This window comes from Eurosta solidaginis, chromosome 3 (genome assembly GCF_040869045.1).
Source record: "Eurosta solidaginis isolate ZX-2024a chromosome 3, ASM4086904v1, whole genome shotgun sequence".
Classification (NCBI taxonomy): Eukaryota; Metazoa; Arthropoda; class Insecta; order Diptera; family Tephritidae; genus Eurosta; species Eurosta solidaginis.
In genome coordinates this window covers 166,312,001-166,327,688 of record NC_090321.1, presented here as the reverse complement: position 1 = coordinate 166,327,688, position 15,688 = coordinate 166,312,001, and the positions used below count along the sequence as shown (strand labels likewise).

At 37.9% G+C, this 15,688-nt stretch overlaps 1 protein-coding gene across 15 annotated transcripts in view; it reads right to left on the bottom strand.

Annotated features, from left to right (window-relative positions):
• Positions 1–15,688, bottom strand: part of LOC137244578 (zinc finger protein ztf-16) — an 85,859-nt gene that overhangs the window by 47,208 nt on the left and 22,963 nt on the right. For 2 of the 15 annotated variants that reach the window (XM_067773779.1, XM_067773780.1), the window contains exon 1: positions 14,885–15,337. The exons of 2 other annotated variants lie outside the window; for them this stretch is intronic. The gene's annotated coding sequence lies outside the window, so the exon portion shown is untranslated. Of the gene's footprint in view, positions 1–4,463; positions 4,881–4,953; positions 4,983–10,301; positions 10,463–14,884; positions 15,338–15,688 lie in introns of those variants that run through there. 11 more of the 15 variants (XM_067773773.1, XM_067773772.1, XM_067773771.1 and 8 more) reach the window with 11 other exon arrangements.

Genomic DNA, 15,688 nt, shown 5'->3' with positions numbered 1-15,688 from the left:
GTAGCGGCGATTTGTTCCGAATGCGATGCCATGCGATGATTTCATTTATGTGGGGGCACTGCTGCAGCAGAACATTGCGAAACACTTGCCATGGCCAACGGCAAGAGCAAGTGGAGCAAAAATAGTTCACCACACCAAACATGTGGGACACTCGCACAACAACAACATCAACAACCAGCAACGACATTAATAGCAACAACATTACCAACAACAACGTCGACAGTGAGCAGCCGCAAACAGCAAACAACAATCGACAATCAAACCACGAGCCAACGAGCCCACTAGCCAGAAAGTCTTTTAGCCGCATAGTCGCTTTGCCAGTGAGTACGACGAAGATATTTGGTATGTTTACGTGTGTGTGTGTGTGTGCATGGTTTTGAGCGGCCAATAAATTATGCCAAACACCACACTCACTGTGTCACTAAATTCATGTTGCTGTTGTTGTTTCTATTGTCACAACTTCCATTATCATTTGCAATTTTTCACATTTTTTTACCGCTACACGCCTCATTCCCCAAAGCAAATTACAACATGTACATATACTCTGTACACATTAGAGTGTCCCCAAAACAAAATAAATTTTTTTTTAGCTAGAATTGGTTTTAAAATTTATCTTTTTCCCAAATCAGTTAACATTTGTTACTATACCCCCTTTTGTTTGTGGCTCGATATATAGTAAATCGGATATTTTTGGTTTTTACCAGATGAGCTCGGTTTCTATCCAAATGTCAACTGGAGCGTCTTCACCGGGCCCAAACATTTATAAGTCAGATGGAAGAATTTTACTTAAAAACACAAAATTCAGCAAATCGGTTTTTAAAGAAATGCGAGAAATGGCATTTGAGCAATACAACGATTCCAAATCTCTTAGCATGCTTTGTTGTTCTTTCTCATAAAAAGTTTTATTAAAAAATGTAAATCAGCAATCTATATACATATATGCTATTGTCAAACAAATTATTTTTATACTTTTAAAAATTTCAAAGAATTTTTGTAACAAAATGCACGTAAACAAAGAAAAAATGGTAAGTACCAATAAAAAGATTCAATTTAAAAAAATACTCCCTAAGACAACACGAGACGTTGTGGATTGTCCAATTGTTTAATATTATCCCAACCTTGTAACAAAATTCTTTTAACGGTAACAAAAATGACCGACAACTGCAGTAATTTGGAAAAATTTAAGGCCGATTTTCGAATATTTTGAATCGATTCGTAGTTCGAATCGGAATTTAAAGATCGAATTGGAAAAGGTCCATTAATTTAAAATGGCATCTATACTTTGTGGCCGTTTTCATACAAAACTAGAATAGAAAATTCGAATCAAATGAAGAAATGTTCATCATGTTTAAAAGTTTAAATATTTTAAGTACATATTCCTACTTGAAAGCATGTTTTTGACGCATACACTGAAGTTATTTAATAATAGAACTTTTTTCAGCACAGCTCATTCGAATTCAGTGCATGGAACTCTACCTCCGTTTATTTCACATAATAAATGTACATAGCCTTCATTGCGAAATCGGTATCCTGTGGTAATTAAACTTCGAATTTATGCTCCTACATCAGTAACCAATAAAGAGGGTATGTATGTATTAGAGATATACGCCGCCGATAAACGCCGGTACCGCCACCGATTTGCGACGTTTTTCGCACGCCGCCGCCGAAAGTCAAAAATATCGGCGCGGCGGCGGCGGCGTTCGGCGCGTTACTATATTTTCTACTCTTTTAAAACCATTTATTGTTCATCTCGAAAAATTTCCGATATGGTCGAAAGGGGTATCAAGGGATGCGCATCACTGCCAGTTATAAAAATCCAATTGCGAAATTTAACACTTTCTAACCGTTCAAAAGTTATTTGAGAAAACAGGCGACTTCAATGGAAGCTTAACACGGATTTCGTATCACCGAATTCACCAAGTTATTAAAACAAAACATTTGAATAAAAGTTATATAATAAACTAGAAGACCCGGCAGACGTTGTCCTGCCCTAAATTTGGCCTATCTGCATACATTTTAATAAGCTTATTCCGTCTGACTCTGCCCTCCCCCCTCTTCACTTTTTCCTAATCCTTCTATTCACTCCTCCCTCCGTCTTTTTCGCTTCATCTATCTCCATCTTCGTCTCATTCTATCTCTTTCTGAATCTCCTTCTCTCTTTTCTCTTCTCTCAATGTCTTCTTATTCTCCTGCATCCCTTATTGCCTGTCCCAGAGGGTGGTATGTATTTTATTCCAGTCCCAGTCCCAGTCCCACTCCGAGTCTCAGTCCCAGTCCTAGTCCTGATCCCAGTCCCAGTCCGTCTCTGCATAATATATTACTCTGTACTAAAGCACTCATCAACAGCTTTCATTTGATATCCACATTCTATAAAAACATTCTAGGGGTACCCGGGTCCACGTTTTGGCCTATATCTCGAGACCCTAGTCACCCAGGGGTATAAAGATTACCCTCTGCTAAAGCACTCATCCACAGCTTTCATTTGATATCCACATTCTATAAACACATTCTAGGGGGCACGGGTCCACGTTTTGGCCTATATCTCGAGACCCTAGTCACCCAGTTACCTATCCTATATTTCAAGTTAGATCAAACTACACACGGGGTGCAAAAGAAATTCAAAATCGGTTCGTAGTTTAGGAGTCCATTGCCCTCAAACATAATGACACGTGTTTTTTATATACATATTAAGATCTAAATGCTCACTTCAAATAATTATTTTCAAAAAATTTATAACGTACAATGAATTTAAATAAAATGTGCCAAGTCGAACATATTTTCAAATTGTCCTCAATTGTTAAAAAAGCAAGTTACCAGAAAAAGGTGCCGCATTTTATATCCCGATTGGCTGAAAGAGTAAGCGAAATCAGTGATGCAAAATCCTTTAGTAGGCCCAGTGGTTTAAATTCTCCTTTAAATTGATTCTCAGCTCAAACTTAACATGCATATGCATGTCTTCAACACGTATGAGAAGGGTTTGAAAAATCACTTTATTTGCTTAACTATAAAATAGCGTCTGAAATCTTAATTTTGATTTTCACACCTCATCATTCAGCACCCAAGTCTCCCGGTTTGACATTTCCTTAAGTTGGCTACCCTATCCCCAACTAGTCCCTTGGAGTGAATCACATTGGATATATCCTATCAACCATGTGGTGAAGCGAAAGCTTTCTCAAGACAGTCGAACAAATTATCGGGTGTTCTACTACCCTAACGTAGGGGAGAGCCGAACTTGTCTGAAGGCCGGAAACGAAGACTGTTGAGATCAATGTATCGAACACAAACTTATGCAAATTTTGGTCTACATTTTTAAACTTTTATCCACGGTCCTTGTAAAGTTTAAATTATATAGATGCGCCAAAGATTATACGATTTTCACCCATGAGTTACGTAATGATATCCACTTAGACTGCTTATGATTTGGAGGGCGGTATCCATGACCGAATAGTTACTCCCTAACGTTTCAAGGTGTTTTTTTTTTGGTGTAACTCGGAAGCATAGCGCGACAAAAACATCCGTCAGAAAGTCTTCGGAGCTACACCTAGAGCTTCTAGGAAAGTGACGTCGATGAAGATATGAGTTGTAAGTCGCAGTCCTATGGCTTCTGTGCTGACATATGGTGTAAGGGCCAGGATGCGTGATAGCGACTGGTGGTCGGGATTGCTACTGTTCGCACGTCGGGAATTGTAGCTCTTAAAAACAGCCGAAAACTGAAGGCGCCCTTTGCCGCGATCAACAATAAGCCTGCATTGATACTAATCGTTAAAACTGTGCCACGAGAGTCATGACTATTAGTAGATAATAGATAGCAACCGTAAGTCGCTTTTGTGCATGACTAGCATGTAGCCACAAATGATTTAAAGAAATCGTGGCGACGACGGGTATTAGAGTTAGTCCAGAACATCTCCATCGGTGAAACTACGCTACAAAAGTGTGACCATTTTTAGTATTTCTCCCTCTCTCCGCAAGGAGCTACTCCCGAAAATTTTTGAGCGATCCACGAGATTTTGAGGCAAAAACCGCGGATCTTTCCGAAATGGCCGAAACGTCGACTTCCTTAAATACATATAAACAAAACCTTTCCAAATATTATTTTCCTAAATTTTCGCTTTGCAAGACTCCCAGATACTCATTCGCAAGTTAATGATATTGTTTTAGATCGTCAAAAATACCATTGGCGTCAGCAGTATGTTTCCATATTCATTAGTTGTGGACAATGTGATACTCTTAAGTCCAGCCATTCAATTCAGAGGTTTACGCCGATCAGTTTGTCGGCGCGCCGGCCATGCCGCCGCCGCCGGTATATAATAGAGCCTACGCCGCCGCCCATTAAGTGACCGGCGTAAACCTCTAGTATGTATGTATGTATATCTAATTTCACAAGCAAAATTTTTTCCCATGCAGTCTTCGGAAAGTCTAATGCACATATCTACATATGTATATATTGTTGTCGTAGACTTTACTTTTATAACTTTTTATTTACTTCAACGCAATGTGCACGGTGTTCGCGGTCGTTCTGACCCATTGAGAATAAACATTGTAGTTGTTGTTGTTATTTTGTTTCTTTTATGTTGCCTGCTTTTAATTGTTCTGCAGTTTTCTCTCGCCAAATTTTGCTTTGTTTTAAATTTTTTTGTTTTGTTAATAATTTTCTTCACATTTATCGGACCTCACTATGAGAGCTAAGCACAAACTGATTGCACTAATTTGGTGTTCCCATTCAAAAAGTAGCGAAGCTCTTGGCCTCATTTGCCTCCAACATTTCAATGTTCATTACGATTCACTTAAGCATAAGAGATTTTTTTAAACATATTCTTCTCGCTTCTGATGTTTTGTATTCATTTAGTGTTTTTTTAAGCAATTTCTTCAGCTTTTTTTGCCTTTTTGATTTTAGCTATAGGCTTCACTATTTTATAGACTGCAATGTTTGTAGAGTTTCAAAACGAAATATACCCATTCGTATGATTGTTCTCTTAAGCGCCCTAGAAATATGTTACCATTAGGCTTTCCATCTTTTTGAATAATTCCATAGGTAGATTTCATATTTGCGAAGAAATAAATAATAAAGGTTTGCTGAAAAGTCAATACATAGAACCCAGAGAGCTTTTCAATTCATTATTAACGCTGATGTATAAAAAAGTAAATTTAAATTCAAAAGTTGACTGTTGTAACACTGTGTAGTTACAAAATAGATGCAAGTAAAAATAACTGAGACGTGGTACCATTTTTCAAGTAGATCTTTAAAATGTAAAAGGTACTGCATGCAAGATTTTCCCCGGGCACCCTCATGGTTGTTAGCTACAGCCAAAAATCCGAGTTTTCGTACCGTTGTCACTTAAGACGAAATTTGGACCTTTCTAATGATATGTACATCACCTAGGAAAACATAAGAGAACCCAATGAAATAATTTTTTCACTTTTTTCGGGTTCTGTCAACTTTGGTGCTATCTGTATGCACTAATTTATAGAAAGACTACGCCAACTAGAATTGGATCAAAAATGGAAATTAATTATGAGTTCAATGAGTATTCATTTTCTTATAAGTACATAGTAATAATATAAATATAGTATAAAAAACTAAAAAACACAGAAATATTGTGCCGTTTTAGTATCTACAATCCACTCAGATATTTGATGTTGATAGCACTGTAGCACATAGGTTCGTGTCTCCGCTATTAAGCACAAATCGTTTTGTAGCGACTATTTGACTACTGCTGCGAGTCTTCAATAATTGCAGCTATATGGGTCTAACTCTCCTTTGCGCACCTAGCCTAGAGAGTTACAAACAAGCATACATACACGTGAAGCTAATATAAGCGTATTAAAAACTGACTGAGTTATTTAAATATGAAAGAAAACTAAATTTAAAAAAAATGTAAAATTGTATCGAAACGACTAAGAAATGTTCACTTTGTTGTCAAAACTTAGAATAACCCTTTGCTGACTTATGTGACTGTAACTTAGATATGTGGTTCTCAACCGTGTTTAAAGTTTTTAGCGTGCTGTGCTCTTGAACTGCGCTGGCCAGATTAAGAATCCAGCTATTCAGAGGGACACAGTTTCGGATCTAGAAGCAGCAAGAAGTTAACAAAGGTCAAAGAAAGCTTCTAGTATTTGCCAAGAGGACGCAGTTATTTTATTACAATAGGTCCTGGTTTTTATAAGGTTTTTCAATTTGTTGGTTGAGCAAACTTCTGGTAACACTATGGACTCATTCAGTCTAACCTTACTTTAAAGGAATCCACCTAGCAAAAAGTCATATCGGATCTTTTTATAGAACATTCGATTTGCTATTATAATTTTGCATTACCCGATTTTTCTACATTGTGATGATTATGAATGCATGAAATCAGATCTAGCCCAAGGTGAAGAAGCATGTTATTTTCATATATTTTTTGTAATTTAAAAAAATTAAGTCCAAAAAATAGAATGCAGAACTGCGTGAACAGACAAAAATTTTTTTATATTTCCAGTTTTTTCTCGCCAAATGATTTTCAGAATTATTTACGTTCGAATCATGATTGAATCACAAGAGGTCTGCTCGGTTGACACATGCATCCATCTTGCTCCCAAATCGAATTGAATTTATGAAAAATAGTAGTAGTAGAAATATGAGGAAAACAATTTACTATTTCCGGATAAGTACTGAACTATAATCCCTTAGCATTATTTTTCTGCTTTTAATATAGCAGGATTTATTTGGGCGGCCGAACAAATTCTATGAAAACTACGGACACTAAGGGCTACTTCTGTACCAACGAACATTGCAACCTAAAACAAAATTAAAATTCGTATCTGAACGCCAAAGGTTATTATTAGAGATGCTATAACGAAATGTTGTACTCATTGAGCGTGCTCGGAGCATTCGTCTCTATTTAAGTGTTTGCTATACTCAGCTGAGCAGAGCTCACAGAGTATATTAACTTTGTTCGCATAACGGTAATCCGTAATGGCATAAACTAATCGAGATATATATAGAATTCTATATATCAAAATGATCTGGGCGAAAAAAGAAATTCATTTAGCCATGTCCGTCCGTCCATCCGTCCGTCCGTAAACACGATAACTTGAGTAAATTTTGAGGTATCTTTGTGAAATTTGGTATTTAGGTTCCTGGGCGCTTATCTCAGATCGCTATTTAAAATGAACGAGATCGGACTACAACAACGCAATCTTTTTCGATATCGAAAATTTCGAAAAACCGAAAAAGTGCGATAATTCATTACCAAAGATGGATAAAGCGATCCAAATTGGTAGGTGGGTTGACCTTATGACGCAAAATAGAAAATTATTAAAATTTTGGACAAGGGCGTGGCACCGCCCAGTTTTAAAAGAAGGTAATTTAAAAGTTTTGCAAGCTGTAATTTCGCAGTCGTTGAAGATATCATGGTGAAATTTGGCAGGCACGTTACTCCTATTACTATATGTGTGCTAAATAAAAATTAGCAAAATTGGATGACGAACACGCCCACTTTTAAAAAAAAAATTTTTTTTAAGTCAAATTTTAACAAAAAAATTTATAATTTTACAGTATATATGTAAATAAATTATGTCAACATTCAACTCCAGTAATGATATGGACGATAACTGTTTTCTGTGAAAATGGGCGAAATCGGTTGAAGCCACGCCCAGTTTTTATACACAGTCGATCGTCTGTACTTACGCTCGGCCGTTAACACGATAACTTCAGCAAAAACCTTTACTAAACTTAGTTCACGTACTTATCTGAACTTACTTTATCTTGGTATAAAAAATGGCCGAAATCCGACACCTACCATATTAAGTAGAAGAAAATGAAAAAGTTCTGCAGGGCGAAATCAAAAGCCCTTGGAATCTTGGCAGGAATACTGTTCGTGGTATGACCTATATAAATAAATTAGCGGTACCCGACAGATGATGTTCTGGGTCACCCTGGTCCACATTTTGGTCGATATCCCGAAAACGCCTGCACATATACAACTAAGGGCCACTCCCTTTTAAAACCCTCATTAATACCTTTAATACCCATTAATACCTTGATACCCATATCGTACAACACATATTCCAGAGTCACCCCTGGTCCACCTTTACGGCGATATCCTGAAAATGTGTCGAGCTAGTACCTCGGGAACGATTAATATTACCACATTAAACTTTCAAGGCCTGGGTTAGATTTTTTAAATTTTTCCCTTATTGTGGTTGCCAACACATATGGTGCATTACTTTCCAACCAGTTAATACCTGACTTTTTGTAGTTAACTTAAAGTGGGATGCGAACAGCCACCTAAAATAAAAATGTATAACTTATTTTTCTGACTACAAAAAACATCTGTCTGAGTTTAATCTAATTTTAAGTTTAATCTAAAAACTTTAAAGTAAAAGTCGAAATATTATTAACAACAAGAAATGGATACTAAAAAAGATATTTTTTTCTGTGTAAAAACAAAATTTTTTTATATCCATATTGAAAACTTTAAAAACTAACTTCCACACAAAAACACACATGGGATTGTTTAGCAATTAATATATTGAAAATATAAATAAGTGTAAAAAAATAAAGAAAACTGGAAAATATATAAATAGTTTCAAATTGTCAATATTAAAACGTTAAGGGACGCTTACAGTCTCGATTTGGTAAAGTGGTAAATTTAAACATTTTTAGTATTAAAAAAAGACTGTGAGTATACCCTACATAATTTTTTGAAAAGAGACCAAAAATATGTGTAATTGGGCTAAAAAAAAAATAAACTAATATCACATTTGCAATGTGTCAAATGCATAAATTTGGTTGAAAAATTCCAAATGCGGGGCTTTCATTGTATTTTCGAATTTTGGCAAATGCTATCTACTCATACGATTCACACCCGCTTTTGACATTCCCTTACTTGAAGAAACCCGGCAAGAATATAATGGGTCAACGACGTATCATAATCTCAGTGCTGCACCTGAGTTATAGATAGCAGTTTTCACTAGTTTTTCAAAGCCAAATTTAAAACTTTAATTGTCATATTTATTTCCTTTCTTATCGTTTAATCAATAAATCAATCCCGCCAGTGCACTTTCTTGCGATGGATTGGTGTTCTGACGGTCGTGTCTTGTGGGGATGGTGAAGCAAAATGCGAATAAGGCCAATGTAGATTTTTCAAAAGCCTCATTTGGAAGTATGCATTTGAGGCCAGGGAAATGTAGTATAAGACACAAATTTATTCATTAACAATTTATGGATTTGGCGCAAAAAATGTTACTCCCAGTTATGATTCACAAAATTTGCTATGTCTAATGGAGGTACTTTAGCAACCCTAAATTCGTTCAAGATATTTAAATAGTTTTAGAAAAAAATCCTACAAAAACGGTAACACTGGCTATCAACACAACGTGCTTTGTCAATGAATCAGTTTCTCCGCCTTCTCTCAACATCAGCGCTAGCGGCACGGTTATGGTTTGAGCTTGCACTCGAAAGCAGAGCGTGTTGTTTTGTTGACCTAATTTTCCTCTCGCTTGTTACAGCCGTGTGCCCACTTTAACTTATTTTTCAGTTCCCTTATTTCAACTCATTCCGTTCGTTATGTTTTCTTCACAATATTCTTCTCACGCAATGGTAACTATCGGACCAGCAGACTGACTGACCAAATGATTTGCTCGGCGGCCGTCTCGCCAAACGTCCGTTGTGTCTAATATGTGTTTCGTCAGCATTCAGCTGTGGCGAAGTAAATAGTGGAGCGACTTAACGACTTCTAGTCATCGGTGTTGGTTCGCGGCCGTGATGCTTTGTAGATATGAACTAGAAAACCAGCTGCAGTAGCACACCGTACACAGCACACACAGCAAAACACAATAGGGGTACTCATGTAACCGTATAAATGCCTTATAAAGTGTGTAAACGTATAAATTTATCTAGTTTACGCACGAGCTGTCAAACTTTGTATGAAAAATCATTTACACAATTTGTATAAATTTACGCGCACATTTCATTGTGTAAACGCGGTAAACTCAAAGGAATGCAACCTTGCAGACATTACAGCAGGCATTTTCATCAGAAATTTCCAACATCAGCAAGTAAAGGCGTTTTAGTTTTGATTTTTCACTTAATATTGGCATTTTTTAATTTGTATAACAATCAAAAAAATTTTGTTTGGCAATAATACAGCTGATAAACAATCAAGTTTATCAAGAGTATTACTAGGTGCGTTCATATAACAGCGTGTGTAAATGGATATAATTTTACACCTTATAAGTTTATATGCTTTCATGAGTCCCCCTAATATATATAATATATGGATATATGCACATACAAAGATGTGAACACACAAATAGTTAAGTACCTTAGCAAAACTTATTTCCAAGCAAAGCCCAGCAAGAAGTCGAATTTAAATCCAAACTGGAGTTGGTTCATTGTTGTTGGCTGTTTTTTTTCGTTTTTGTTTCACTTGCAGTTTACGAAAAACACTTAATGGTGTCAAGTATAAATATAATAAAATTATTTCTCGATTGTGTACGAGGGTTACCGTATTTTTGGTATGGCATGGAAGAATACACATTTTATTTCGAGATAACTTCTTTCTTATTCTGCCTTTTTATTGTAACCGAAGGACGAGACTCGTATGTTTGTACTTCAGAAACATAACTTCTGATCGCATGTACTCGAAAAAAGATCGTCGTACTTCGCGCCTTGGCAGCAATGTTATAGTTGGCCGATTAAAGATCGAAATGGTGAAGCAACTATTTGGGGCTTCCCAGCAATTTCTATGTCACACTGAGTGGGCAAATAAAATAAAGTGCTCTCCCGACAAAGAAAATGGGAAGCATATACGCCATCGAAACAACATTGAATGAATTTGACATTGAATGTCGCATATACTGAAACCTTGGAGGCCAATCTAAATAAAGTCAAATCTCCCGATAACTAGTGTGACTTGCTACGCAACGGCCATAATCTCAAAGGCGATTAGCGCCAAATTTTGCTCAAGATTATATGAGCTGAAGGCCACAATAGAGGTGGACGGTTGGTGCAAGGGTGCTCAAATGGCGGACGAGGCGATACATGTGTACACAGATGGTTCCAAAGTAGTGGAAGGAGTAGGGTCTGCGGTATACTGTGCTGATCTGGAAATAAACAGATCCTACAGGCTGTTGGATTACTGTAGCGATTTCCAAGCGGAAATAGTAGCTGTAACCAAAGCAGTAGGGACCCTGGAAGAAAATAGCCCAAGCTGCAATCGTGTTAACTTTTATATTGTCAGTCAAGCAGCAATTAAGGCAATAATCTCGCATAGCACAGCATCTAAATGCATGTTAGAGTGTAAGCAGTCCCTGGAGAGAATCGGTACAGGGAGAAGCATACATCTATATTGGGTCCCAAGCATATGGAAATAGATGGGAATGAAAAAGCGGACGAACTAGCTAAAAAAGGGCGCATCCCTTGAAGCTTGCTCCTTAGACGTCCCAATTAGACTAGGCGAAATTAAGCGAATGCAAGAGGTGCACATGATCGACCAAGCAGGAAAGGCGTGGGTTCAAGCGCGGAGCTGTAAAGTGTCGAAGATTGTGTGTAGGTCTTACAACCTTAGACTAATAAAGTTGTTTCTATCATTAAAAAGAGAGGACTGTAGACTCATGACGGGTATTCTGACTGAACACTGCCTTCTGGCGTCACATGCATTTAAATTAGGCTTGGTCAGTAATAGCAGATGTAGGAAGTGCGGGCTGGAGGAGGAAATGATCGGGCACGTTCTGTGATCGTGTCCTGCGCTTGCCAGGCTAAGACTCCAGCTATTAGGAATGATACAGCTGTCAGATCTAGAAGCAGCAAGTGGCTTAAGTCCTATGAAGCTTCGAGTATTTTCCAAGAGGGCGGAGTTGTTTTATAACATAGGTTCTGGTTTTTGATAGGGTTTTTCAGTTTGGTCGTTAAAACAAACTTCTGGTAACACTACGGACTTATTCAGTCTTTGTGAGGTTCTCATGGACCAGCCAGTTCAACCTAACCTGTATGAGCTGAAAATCTAATAAACCAAACTGCCACTGTTGTTATAATGAATTTTGTCCCCGGAGTAGTTACACCCGACTGTAATGTGGATGATGTGGGAAATACTACTGGATGAGTTCAGTAGCAGACATTGCAGTAATATAGGACTATATTGCGGCATTGTTGTTGAGCCCTTTCTCGTTGTAACTTTCATGCTTAAAGTAACACTTGAAACCCTCAGCAGAACAATTATGAATAGAACTAGTCACATGCCGAATCCTTTGAGTCTCTTATGGGCTATGTAGCTCGGCAGCATGGAGCGACAAAAACGTCCGCCAGAAAGTCTTCGGAGCTACACCTAGAGCTTCTAAGAAAATTACGTCGACGAAGGAGTTTGAACTCGCAATCCTATAGCTTGTGTACTGGCATATGGTGTGAGGGCTAGGAGGCGTAGTAGCTACTGGTTGTCGGGAGTACTACTGTTCGCAATTCAGAAATTTTAGCTCTTAAACTGGAGACGCCCTTTGGCGCGATCAACAATATGCCAGCATTGATGCTAATCATTAAAGCTGTGCCACGAGAATCATGACTATTAGTAGAACATTAATAGCGGGCCTAAGTCGTATTTTTGCATGAGCAGCAAGGAGCCACAAATGTTTTAAAGAAATCATGTCGACGACGTATATTAGGAGTTAGCCCAAAATATCTCCTTCGGTGGAACGAGACATACAGACAAACGTGTGACTATTTTAAGTATTTATATTTATTTTCGGCAGACGCAGCAATACCAGTCCCAGGGTATTAGACTCGAAGCCTCCCTGGAGTAAGTGCATGAAGGATAGTCATTTCGCAAGGAGCTACCCCTGAAATTTTTTAACGATCTGCGAGATTTTGAGGCAAAACCCCCGGATCTTTTCGAAATGGCAAAAACATCGATTTCCTTAAAAACATATAAACAAAACCTTTCCTAAATATATATATTTTTTTTAATAGAAAAATCAAGTGTTTGAAGTAAGTACGCCGGTTTACGCAGGTGTACGCCAGTTGCGCCGCCGCCGCCGATAAAGTGATCGGCGTAAACCACTAGTAACTAGGAATCGTAGGGTGACATTGTTCAGTTGTTTGTGAGTAAGGCAAGACCCTTGTGTAGATTAACAGGCCCTCAGCCTAATCGACGATGGGTCGGTAAAGTGCTTTGCCGACAAATGTCAAGCAAACTTCGTTTTCAGAGCCTAGTACCCAAAAGTCGTTGTTTAGGAATGCAGACTACCCAGGGATACTGAATATGTTAAACTTAGTTTTCCGGTATGAATCTCGATATGCCCAATGTATGTCATGCATGTAGTTTGTATCCATATGACACCAACCATCTATTCAGTATCAATTGGAACCAACGCCTTTAACACCCATGTCTCTTTGGCCAACCCTTTTGAAACTGCAAGTTTCCTTGGACTTCCGTTAGAAGATATCGAAGACAATTTGTGAAAGGTCGCACCTATTGAGTAGGCGAGGCACTGCACAAGAAGAAGAAATGCTGGACCGTACATATGCCCATCGATCTACGCGTACCTATTCTAGTCCCTCATAGCTGCATGAATATAGGGCTAGTTCCGATAAATGCGATTTGTGACATAATTCTTCAATTAAGCAGGTTTAGGTAGAGTGAATTAATTGAGCCCATTCAATTATCAACCCGACACTTAGGCTACATATCTCTGTTGTAACTTAGCATGCAGTCTCTATTTCCTGACTCAATAATCAGACCGTTAAATCATTCAGAAACAGTTTGGTTGCCAACAAACGGTGCCCATTAATTACTATATCCAAAGATAATATCTCGTATATATACAGATGAATATTCGTTACCCCACTATTACAGGAAGCCAAAACAAGCATCGATAGGTATACGCTCCGCTTAATGCTGGGCCATCTCGTTGAGAGATGTGCAAAAGCAACAGGGGTTGCACTGCCATTTGTTCTCAAAAAAAAAAAGAAATTTCGGCATACCTCAATAATCAAAGAACTTAAATAGGCAATCTATTCGGTATTAAGTTCGGTGCATCCGAACTTAAAATATTTCAGAAGGTTCTTTTCTATGCGGTTTCGCACTGCGGCAGTAGTTTGGCGAACACTCCGATTGTATTTCTGTCATGAAAAACTATTCAGTGAAAATTCGTCTTCAGCATCGCCGAGGCCGTTCGAAGTCGGAATAAAACAATTAGGTCCCATCCCATCAATTTGCAGGAAATGGGTCTAAATTTCCTCGGAGGTACATCTCCATGTTATTTTTATTATAACCCAGCGGGTTAAGGGGCTTAGAATATTCCCGGTGTGCCTGTTATAAGAGATAAATAAAATCCATCCGGCAGTCGGGCTAGTACCACGGTGTGCCGTATTCACGTCCATAACAATCCGTTTAACCTTCGACGAGTTCATTCCGGTTGCAACAAAAAGCACAGTGTTGTCCTTCCTGTTTTATCTGAGCAAATATAAATATTCGGAAAACTTTCAGCATGACCCTCGTAAATGAAGTATTTTAGATGTTTTCGCAACGTATGTACACATGTACATATGTAGATATGTAAGTAGAAATATATATCGGCTTAGGAGCATATGGCTGCCGTCATTGCATCGTCATAGTTTCCGTAGCGGCGACCGGATTCTTCTGATTTCACCTAATGGTGACCCCCCCCCATCTAATAGATTTGTCCACCCCCACACCCTCAAATGTTTATTGGCTATTGTATGCCTACATTCCAACAGAAATGGGGAAAAGCACACAGATATTCACATATCTATATCTTTATATCCGCACGTACAAATAAGCCTACAAACAATTGTGCATAAATATGTGCTCTTCGTGCACCCAACCTAGTTTCCATTTTTATTTGATACACATTTTTTTTTTCTTTTTGCAAATGCAAGTTAAAGCCAATTCACCTCACGAATTATATGCAGATTTCAGGTCAGCAGAATTTTGTATATTTCATTACTGTATTAGATTGTCAATTGTATGTTTAGCTGCGATTCCTTTCAGAACTTTATTGCACAATCCACAAAATAATCCATGCACTCAGGTATTCGTTTTTACATACATACATACATATGTAAGAATATATGTTTGTAAATATGTATGTATGTATTTTAATATTCACATTTCAATATTACTTCACGACCCGTTCTTTACAGATGCGTCCGAATGCGTATCTACAACATACAACAACAACACTACCGATAGTTAATAAAAAAGTTAGATGACACGAATGCGCTCGATGAGTGACTCTTTGTAAATGCGATTGTGATTTTTTGTGAATTTAATTTTTATTTCTATTTTAGTGAATGTTGTTACTTATACGCGTTTTGCATCTTCGATTCTAATGTTTTGCTTTTCGGCACAACATAATAACACAGACTGAATCCAAAGTATCGCACAATGCAATCACAGGCAGTAGTGTGTCAGGGAATACCACTCTAGTCGAAAATGAAATACAAGTTTACGTATGTAAGTATGTAAGTAAACGTAGACAGAGCAAGCGTTGTCAGTGTCAGCTGCGCTAGAGCTGAAGTCGTTGCCAAAGCAAGTGATACGTACCCCCCTTGCGTATACGTATTCAAAGCATATTCTCGCCAATCAAAGATTACTGCTAACCATAGCACTTGGCGCGCATTTGCTCAGTTGTGAGTTGCTGTCGTAACAGAGAGAACCAACGATGGCTAATCGTAAACGGCAAAGCGCCAATGTTT